At 36.0% G+C, this 10,871-nt stretch overlaps 1 long non-coding RNA gene across 1 annotated transcript in view; it reads right to left on the bottom strand.

Annotated features, from left to right (window-relative positions):
• Positions 1–566: 566 nt before the first annotated feature.
• LOC111091603 overlaps positions 567–10,871 on the bottom strand; it is a 104,496-nt gene continuing 94,191 nt past the window's right edge. Inside the window, exon 3 of the long non-coding RNA XR_005375356.1 lies at positions 567–688. This is a non-coding gene — a long non-coding RNA (uncharacterized LOC111091603). The remainder of the gene's footprint in view (positions 689–10,871) is intronic.

The raw sequence follows: 10,871 nt of genomic DNA, 5'->3' as shown, positions 1-10,871 counted from the left end.
AAGGGTAGACGGGAGCTAAAGAAAAGAAAAAAAAGAACTAAAAATAGAAAGTATGAGTGATAGGATACCTTTTATTTTTTTATATAAGCTTTTATATAAATGTGTATGAATCAAAATTTTAAGGGAAATAATATAGCAGTAATTTTATGAGATACTAAAGCACGAGAGCTCTGAAGAATAAATACTGTGGCAGGGATTGTAGGAGATGAAGCCAGAGAGCTGGGTAGAGGCTGGCATAAATGCAAGTATAAAGGACCCTAGACTTTGTTCTAAGGTCAAAGAAGAGTCACTAGGGGAGTTTTAAGTACGAGAGTGACTGGCTTAAACTTGGGTCTTAGGTCATTTCATCAGTGGTAATGTGACTAAATAGGGCAAAGGAGGAGGAAACCAATGATCCCTAATGATGAGTTCCTACACTAGGGCAGTGGTAATGGGATTGGTTGGAAGTACATGATACAGAAAAAAATAGGTTCTACAGCTATCATTATCTCCACTACTGACACATTTATTAAAACTACACTATTGCTATCACCATAATTTAACTGCTACTATTTAATCAGCACTTACTGTGTACCAGGCACTGTGTCCAAAACGATGTTATCTTAATTACCTATTACAGTAACCCTGGAAGATAGGCATCTGGCTGCCAATCACTGTATAGAGCATCGTGAAGCATGGCAAAGTGACCCTGGCAAAAAGAAGAATGAAACAGAAACCACAGTTTGCAGACCGACATGGCTTACACACTAAGCCATTATATGCAACAGAAACTACTACACTCACATTATTTCAACACTGACTCATTCAGATCCAAATGTTCTCCAAAATGATCATAAACTGTTTTGTCAGTAAATCCCAAGACGCATGCATTCCAAAGATAAGAGTTTGGTTCTTCCAGCAACTCACCTAGCTTACAAATTCTAACCCAGCCCAGAACATACTTATTAATTTACATTCTGAAATCACTCCTTGATTAACTCTAGCTACTAATAACCTCTAAGTCTCATCACTAATCATTAGAGAAATTGAAGTCTAAATTACTATATCACCACATACCTATTAGGAAAACCTATCAAAACAAACAGGGGCACAAGGGTGGCTCAGTGGTTGAGCACCTGCCATTGGCTCAGGTCATGATCCTGGGGTCCTGGGATCAACTCACTAAACAGGCTCCCCACAGGGAACCTGCTTCTCCCTTGCCTGTGTCTCTGCCTCTCTCTGTGTGTCTCTCATGAATAGATAGATAAAATCTTTAAAAAAAAAAAAGAATAGCAAGTATTGGTGATGATGTGGAGAAACTGGAACCCTTATGTACTATTGGTGAGAATGTAAAATGGTGCAACCACTACAGAAAATAGTATGATGGCTCCTCAAAAAACAAAAAAATAGAATTATCATATGATCCAGAGATCCCAACTCTGAATATACAAGTAAAATAAACTGAAAGTGAGGTCTTAAAGAGATAAACATACACATATTTTCATAGCACCATTTTTCAAAACAGCCAAAAGTGGAAGCAACCCAACTGTCCATCTACAGACGAATAGATAAACAAAACGTGGTGTATGTGTATAATAGAATGCCATTCAGCTTTAAAAAGGAAAGAAACTCTGGCACACGCTATAACATTGAAATAAGCCAGACATTAAAAGACAAGTATGTTATGATTCCACTTATATGAGGAATCTAAAGTAGTCAAATTCATAGAAGCAGAAAGTGGAGTAGTGGTTACCAGTGACTCCGTGGGAGGGGAAGAGCAGGGAGTTGTTTCACAGGAAGAATGTTTCAGTTTTGTGGTATGAAAAAGTTATAGAGCTCTGTTGCATATCAGTGTGAATATGCTTAACATTACTAAACTGTGCATTTTAAAATGGCTGAAATGCTAAATTTAATATTATGTGTTCTGTTCACAACTAAAACTATTTTTTTCTCCTCTCAACCTCTTTATTTTTTTATTTTTATTTTTTTATAATAAGTAGGGTTTTATTTTCCTTTCACTTTACTGAAGTTCAATTTGCCAACATATAGCATATCACACAGCGCTCATCCTGTCAAGTGTCCCCCTCAGTGCCCATCACCCAGTCACCCCAACCCCCTGCCCACCTCCCTTTCCACTACCTCATGTTTGTTTCCCAGAGTCAGGAGTCTCTCATGTTCTGTCATCCTCACTGATGTTTCCCACTCATTTTCTCTCCTTTCCCCTTTATCCCCTACCATTATTTTTTATATTCCCCAAATGAATGAGACCATATAATGTTTGTCCTTCTCCAACTGACTTACTTCACTCAGCATAATACCCTCCAGTTCCATCCACGTTGAAGCAAATGGTGGGTATTCGTCATTTCTAATGGCTGAGTAATATTTCATTATATACATAGACCACAGCTTCTTTATCCGTTCATCTTACAATGGACACCAAGGCTCTTTCCACAGTTTGGCTATTGTGGACATTGCTGCTATAAACATTGGGGTGCAGGTGTTCTGGTGTGTCGATGCATCTGTATCTTTGGGGTAAATCCCCAACAGTGCAATTGCTGGGTCATAGGGCAGGTCTATTTTTAACTCTTTGAGGAACCTCCACACAGTTTTCCAGAGTGGCTGCACCAGTTCACATTCCCACCAACAGTGTAAGAGGGTTCCCCTTTCTCCTCATCCTCTCCAACATTTGAGGTTTCCTGCCTTGTTAATTTTCCCCATTCTCACTGGTGTGAGGTGGTATCTCATGGTGGTTTTGATTTGTATTTCCCTGATGGCAAGTGATGCGGAGCATTTTCTCATATGCATGTTGGCCATGTCTATGTCTTCCTCTGTGAGATTTCTCTCCATGTCTTTTGCCCATTTCATGATTGGATTGTTTGTTTCTTTGCTGTTGAGTTTAATAAGTTCTTTATAGATCTTGGAAACTAGCTATTTATCTGATACATCATTTGCAAATATCTTCTCCCATTCTGTAGGTTGTCTTTTAGTTTTGTTGATTGTTTCTTTGGCTGTGCAGAAGCTTTTTATCTTGATGAAGTCCCAATAGTTCATTTTTGCTTTTGTTTCTTTTGCCTTCATAGATGTATCTTGCAATAAGTTGCTGTGGCCAAGTTCAAAAAGGGTGTTGCCTGTGTTCTCCTCTAGGATTTTGATGGAATCTTGTCTCACTTTGAGATCTTTTATCCATTTTGGGTTTATCATACACCCTCTTTGTGTATGGTGTAAGAGAATGGTCTAGTTTCATTCTTCTGCATGCAGCTGTCCAATTTTCCCAGCACCATTTATTGAAGAGACTGTCTTTTTTCCAATGGATTGTCTTTCCTGCTTTGTCAAATATTAGTTGACCATAGAGTTGAGGGCACATTTCTGGATTTTCTATTCCACAATTAAAACTTTAAAACAATACCTCCTAACCCCTTTTTGTGACCTGCTTCTTTGCAACTACTACTGAGACTATTGAGATGGTACTCTCTCATACTCAACCCGTTTATAAATTTAGCTCTGTATGATCAACAATTTTCCCAAATAATATCTGAGGGATGTAGTATATCAAGTACACCCTGCAGGTCACAAATCCTCAAATACAATGGTCAAGAACATGGGCTTTGTAGCTAGGCACATTAGAGACCTTTGAATCCCTAGCTCTGCACTAGCTATGAAATCTGGGGAAATGTATAAAACCTCTGATCTTTCTTCACCTAGTTACTGGGAATGAGAGTGCTTATTCCATAGGGTCATCATGGATGCTCAATATAATAATAAATGAAAATGTCTGACATAGTGCCTGGCAAAGTGGTGCTTAATAAATGTAGCTGCTAATATTACTCTGTACGCATTAATACCATTCCTCCCACTACTCCATCATTCTGCATGAAAGTGGGAAGGGTTCCTCCCCCCACCACCTGATGCTTCCTTTCTGTTTATTTAACTACCATTTAGTAAACTCCTACTAGGTGTCAAGCCCCGGGCTTGGCATTGGGAGTGTGATACACAAGTGCTACTTTATAAAGGAGTTTCACCTCAGGTAGAAGAAGCGAACATGCACTCAAGTGATACGTAGAAGTAAACTGGAAGTATGGGCTGGGAAGTGAGCACAAGAGCATCCACCTTCAGGGTTCCAAATTAAAACATTAATGTTACATGTGTTACATAAGTGCAATAACTAGTTCTAACATGTGATAGCCCTCACATGTAAAGGCACTCAATAAATCTCAGCTTCCTTTTATTTTAAGATATTTGGAAGCTTTCTCCTGTTTCTTTCAATATGTTATTATCTCTGAATCTGCTAATTGGAGTCACAAGTAATAATTAGGAGGTAGAATATCCTACATGAGAAAGTCAATGTCTCTGGATTTTTGTAAACTTTTGTTCTGAAATTTTTCTATATGTCTGGAGGTCAGAATCCCAAGGGTAGAACAAATTATTTTAAGATTTGTGTGGAATCAGAAAAGACCCTGAATAGCCAGGGGAATTTTAAAAAAGAAAACCATAGCTGGGGGCATCACAATGCCAGATTTCAGGTTGTACTACAAAGCTGTGGTCATCAAGACAGTGTGGTACTGGCACAAAAACAGACACATAGATCAATGGAACAGAAGAGAGAACCCAGAAGTGGACCCTGAACTTTATGGTCAACTAATATTCGATAAAGGAGGAAAGACTATCCATTGGAAGAAAGACAGTCTCTTCAATAACTGGTGCTGGGAAAATTGGACATCCACATGCAGAAGAATGAAACTAGACCACTCTCTTGCACCATACACAAAGATAAACTCAAAATGGATGAAAGATCTAAATGTGAGACAAGATTCCATCAAAATCCTAGAGAAGAACACAGGCAACACCCTTTTTGAACTTGCAAGCTTCTCAAGCTCTTGTAACTAAATAGATCACAAAAGAAAAACTGTTATAAATATTGCAGCAAGTTAAACTTTCTTTTAAGAAAGTTTCTCAAGTGCATGTCTATGGATACCAAAGAAATAAGAACTGCAAGTGGTATCCATATAATGCTCTGTTAGCATTCACTGCTCATTCTCCCTCCTGCTTCAATGATGGAAAAGATTAATATATCATTCAGTTAATACAAACTGTAATTCATTTCCAAAGTGCTGTGTTTCCTTCATAGCATCAAATCTGGCAGCTCTACACAAGTGCTGTTCTGTCAACTGGAATAACATCTTTAATGAACTTGTCTCTGGAATATCAAATGTATAATCTGCTACACAACTTGCAACCCTACTGCTCAAACCCTCATCATCTAGTCTACTGGCTTCCACATCAAAAGAAGAAAAAAAATCCATTCCAGCACCCTGACCTCAATAAGCTGCAAACCAACCACCAAAATCTACAAGATTAGTTCTAGTTTGTTCATGTTCCATTCTGCAATTCTGCTTCTCTAATCACTGAGCACAGAGAGGACAGGAATATTTCACCAACCCTTAAGTATGCTGTCCCTGGGCAGACAATATTCTAGAGAACCATGAAATTTATATTGCCTCCCCCAAGAAGAGTACAATCCTATGGGATCCTAACAGCCTTTTCTGGGGCCACCATTGGGTAATGCTTAGTTGCTCCAAAGCCAACACATGGCCAACAATCAGGTTTTGCCATTCTGTCATATTGCTCTAGTTCTTTAACAGAATTTTATCCAACTATACATCATGCTTTTAAGAATGAACAAAGGCAAGTCAAAATATCTACTCTGCCAATTACAATGAGCCTTTTTTTCCATGCATTCATTCCTGAGCTGCTCTCTTCTGATCCTTTTCTACTTCAGCTACCACTAGACCTCAAGATTTATCTGTGGCTCACAGAATGTGAACTTTGCTTTGCTCTCTTATCTCTCCCAGTGGAAACTCGGGTTCACCTAAGGACTGTGTAAATTTGGCTTATCCAATTCATTTAACAAAACATTTATTGAATACTTATATGTGCCAACATTATTCTAGGTGCAAAGAATGACAAAGAACAGAACAGGAAATATTTATTTCATGGAGCTTATATGCAGGGTGGAGCAGATAATAAACCAAATGAAAAACTAAGTTATATAAAGTGATGGATGCTAAAGAGAACAACTAAAGCAATAAAGTAGATGGGGAAGTATAACTCAACTGCAAACATGGTAATCAAAGAAGGCCTCACTTTGGAAGTGGTATTTTAACAAAGACCTAGATGAAGTGAAGGAGAAGGCTGCTAGTTGAGTTGCATCAGGTAAGAGTAACCTGCCAGATGGGAGAGTCATGGAGAACATGATAGAGTCAAGTGGCTCTATCACTTGTATTTAAGAAAATACCAACATATTACTTACTACTTATTTTTTCTAAGCCTCAATGTTTTCAACTATAAATATATCAAATGACTTTTGAGCTTGCAATGAGATAATATACATAAAACACCAGTTACTGCATAGCAGCTCAATGTTATTTAAATAGATAGATAATATATTAATAGAGAGATGGGCAGATTGACAAGAGGATATGGTAAATTAGGATAGGATTAGATAGGATAGGATAAGATAGGAGAAGACAGGACAGGGCAGGATAGCTTAAGAAGGCCACATGTGTAACTAGAGAGATGACAGATATCTAGGACCAGAGAATCCACCTTACTACTTGGCCACCACTTAACTGGAGCACCTAGCCACACATTCCATAAGGTAGGCAGACTTGTGATTTGTGTCCTATATTTAAACATTTACATTAATTAAAAATTAATGTGACTTTGGGTGATTCATCTAGTACTTTTAAGTTCCTCATCATTTAAAAAGATCAAGGTATACTAAATAATTACTATACCTTCTTCAAGTCTATTACTATATGTTTCAATAAGGTCCAAAATTTATTTTTGGGGCTTTACCACACCTAAATAAAGGAGTGAAAATTATTTATTCTAAGACATGAAGGTATTATCTGTCTTAAATACAGCAAGAAACAGGGACACTTGGGTGGCTCAGGGGTTGAGTGTCTGCCTTCGGCTCAGGCCCTGATCCCAGGGTCCTGAGATTGAGTCCCACATCAGGCTCTCCATGTGGAACCTGCTTCTCCCTCTGCCAATGTCTTGCCACTCTCTCTGTGCCCCTCATGAACAAATAAATAAAATCTTAAAAAAAAAGCAAGAAACATTCTTCAGAAAAGACCACATGTTAAGCCACAAAACAAGTCTCAATAAATTCAAAAAGATTGAAATAATATCATGCATCTTTTCAAATCACGAGAGTATGAAACTAGAAATCAATCCAAGAAGAGTTGGGAAAGAACAGAAATATATGGAGGCTAAACAACATGCTACTAAATCATGAATGGGCCAACCAAGAAATAAAAGAGGAAATCAAAAAAATACTTAAAGACAAATGAAAATGAAAATACAATAGTCCAAAATCTTCAAGATTATACCAGTATGGGCTTAGCTTAAGAAATAAGAAAAATAATCTCAAAAACACAACCTTAACATATACCTGAAGAAGATAGAAGAAGAACAAACAAAGCCCAAAGCCAGTAGAAGGAAGGAAATAATAAAAATAGAGACTAAAATAAGCCAAAGAACAGTTCAATGAAACCAGGAGCTAGTTCTTGGAAAAAATAAATAAAATTAATAAACCTTTAGCTAGGCTCAACAAGAAAAATGAAATGGAGGAAAAATAATAAGCAACATGACAGAAATAAAAGTATTATAAGAGAACACTATGAAAAATTATATGCCCACAAATTGGACAACCTAGAAGACATAGATCGATTCCTAAAACCATACAACCTCCCCAAACCTTCCTGATTCAGATAGAAATAGAAAATTTAAACAGACTAATTACTAGCAATGAAATTGAATCAATAATCAAAAAAATCCCAACAAACAAAAGTCCAGGGCCAGAGGTCTTCACAGGTGAATCTTACCAAATTCTACCAAAAAGAGTTAATGCCCATCCTTCTCAAATTATTTCAAAAAAATAGAAGATGAAAGAAATTTTCCAAATTTATTATACAAGTCCAATATGACTCTGATACCAAAACCAGAAAAAGACACTACAAAAAAATAAAACTATTCACCAGTATCTCTGATGAATATAGTTGCAAAAATCTTCAACAAATTTTAGTAAGCTAAACCCAAAAATATATTTTTAAAAATCATTCACCAAGATCAAGTGGGATTTATTCCAAGGATGCAAGTGTGGTTCAATATTCACAAATCAAACAATGTGATACATCACATTAACAAGAGAAAGGACAAAAAATCATATGATCATCTCAATAGACATTGAAAAAGCATTTGACAAAATACAACATCCATTCATGATAAAAACTCTCAACAAAGTAGGTATAGAACAAACATACCTCAACATAATAAAGACTTATATGAAAAAAACACATCATCCTCAATGGAGAAAAACGAACTTTTCTCTAAGATCAGTTAACAGATCAGGATGTCCACTCTCACCACTTTTACTCAACATAGTACTGGAAGTCCTAGCCACAGCAATTAAAATAAGAAAAAGAAATAAAAGGCATACAAATTGATAAGGAAGATGTAAAACTTTCATTATTTGCAGATAACATGAAACTATATGTAGAAAATGCTAAAGACTCCACCAAAAAAAATATTAGAATTGATAAATGAATTTGGTAAAATGTAGGATACAATAATATATAGAAATCTGTTGCATCTCTATATATGAATAATGACATAAAAATTAAGAAAATGATCCCATTTACAATTGTATAAAAAATAATAAAATAGCTAGTAATAAACTTAACCAAGAAGTTTAATGACCTGAACTCTGAAAATATAAAACACTAATAAAAGAAATTGAAGACAACACAAAAAAATGGGAAGATGTTCCATGGTCATAGACTGGAAGAACTATTATCGTTAAAATGGCCATATGACACAAAGCAATCTATAGATTTAATGCCGTACCTATCAAAATATAAACAATGTTTTTCACAGAACAAGAAAAAATAATATTAAAATTTGTATGAAGCCACACAAGACTTCAATTAGCCGAAGTAATCTTGAGAAAGAAGAAAAAATGTGCAGGTATCACTCTCAGATTTCAAGATATTCTGCATAGCTCTAGTAATCAAAACAGTATGGTGCTGCCACAAAAAACAGACACATAGATCAATGGAACAGAACATAAGGTCCAGAAATAGAGCCACACTTATATGGTCAATTAATCTATGACAAAAGAGGCAAAAAATATCCAACAGGGAAAAGATAATCACTTCAGCAAATGGTATTGGGCAAACCAGACAGCTACAGGAGTTAGAATGAAACTGAACCACTTTCTTATACACAAAAATAAACTCAAAATGGATTAAAGACCTACATGTGAGGCCTAAAACCAGAAAATTTCTAGAAGAAAACAGACAGTAATCTGTTGGACACTGGCCTTAGCACTATATTTCTGGATATGTCTCCTTAGGCAAGGGAAACAAAAGCCAAATTAAACTATTAGGACTACATCAAAATAAAAAGCTTTTGCACAATAAAGCAAGCCAGCAACAAAACAAAAAAGCAACCCTTGAATGGGAGATTGCAAATAATATATCTGATAAGGGGTCAATACCCAAAATATAAAAAGAATTGATACAATTCAACAACAAAAAAACCCAAATATTCCCATTTAAAAGTGGGCAGAAGACATGAATAGACATTTTTCCAAAAAAGACATACAGATGGCCAACAGACACATGACAAGATGCTCAACATTACTAATCATCAGGGAAATGCAAATCAAAACCACAATGAGATATTACCTCACACCTATCAGAATGGCTAATATCAAAAACACAAGAAACAGTTTGGCAAGGATGTGGAGAAGAAGGAACCCTTGTGTACTGTTGGTGGGAATGCAAGCTAGTGTAGCCACTATGGAAACTAGTATGGTGGTTCTTCAAAAAATTAACAATAGAATTACCATATCACCTAGTAACTCCAGCACTGGATATTTACACAAAGAAAATGAAAACACTAATTTAAAAATATATAGCACCTCTATGTTAATTGTAGCCTTATTTACAATAGTCAAGATATGAATGCAACCCAAGTGGCCAACAATAGATAATTGTATAAAGAAGATGTGATATATTCATACAATGGAATATTACTCAGACATAATAAAGAATGAGATCTTACCATTTGCATCAACATGATGGATATAGAGGATATAATGCTAAATGAAATAAGTCAGAGGAAGACAAATACCACACGATTTTACTCATATGTGGATTTAAAAAACAAAACAAAAGAACAAAGGAAAAAAAGAGACAAAGAAACAGACTCTTAAATGCAGAGAACAAACTGGTAGCTGCCAGAGGCAAGGTGGATGGGGGGATTGGGTGAAATAAAGGGGATTAAAGTACATTTATATTGATGAACACTGAATAAGTCATAGAATTGTTGAATATTATATTGTACACCTGAAACTAATATAACACTGCATGTTAATTGTATTTCAATTTTTAAAAAAGAAAAAAATTGGGGGGGCACCTGGGTGACTCACTGATTGAGCTTCTGCCTTTGGTTCAGGGTATGGTCCCAGAGTCCCAGGATCGAGTTCCACATTGGGCTCCCTGCATGAAGCCTACTTCTCCCTCTGCCTATGTCTCTGCCTCTCTCTCTGTTTCTCATGAATAAATAAAATCTTTAAAAAAGAAAAAAGAAAAAAATACAGAGAGCTATTTAACACTTGAATACTGACTATACCCACAACTTCCTCATAGGAAATGGGAAGAGTCAAAACAAAGAAACATACAACACTGACAAAAGCAATTAAAACTTTTAAAAATAGAAATGCATGGTCCAAGGCCTGAAAAGACGTTATTTAAAATGTATGGTAATTTTGACCTCTTGCACTATCAAGTTCAGCATTTGAAAATACCTTCTATATCAATTTTCCA

The sequence above is a fragment of the Canis lupus genome, chromosome 21 (assembly GCF_011100685.1).
Source record: "Canis lupus familiaris isolate Mischka breed German Shepherd chromosome 21, alternate assembly UU_Cfam_GSD_1.0, whole genome shotgun sequence".
Classification (NCBI taxonomy): Eukaryota; Metazoa; Chordata; class Mammalia; order Carnivora; family Canidae; genus Canis; species Canis lupus.
The sequence above is the reverse complement of the archived record's forward strand: the minus strand, read 5'-3'. Positions and strand labels throughout refer to the sequence as shown.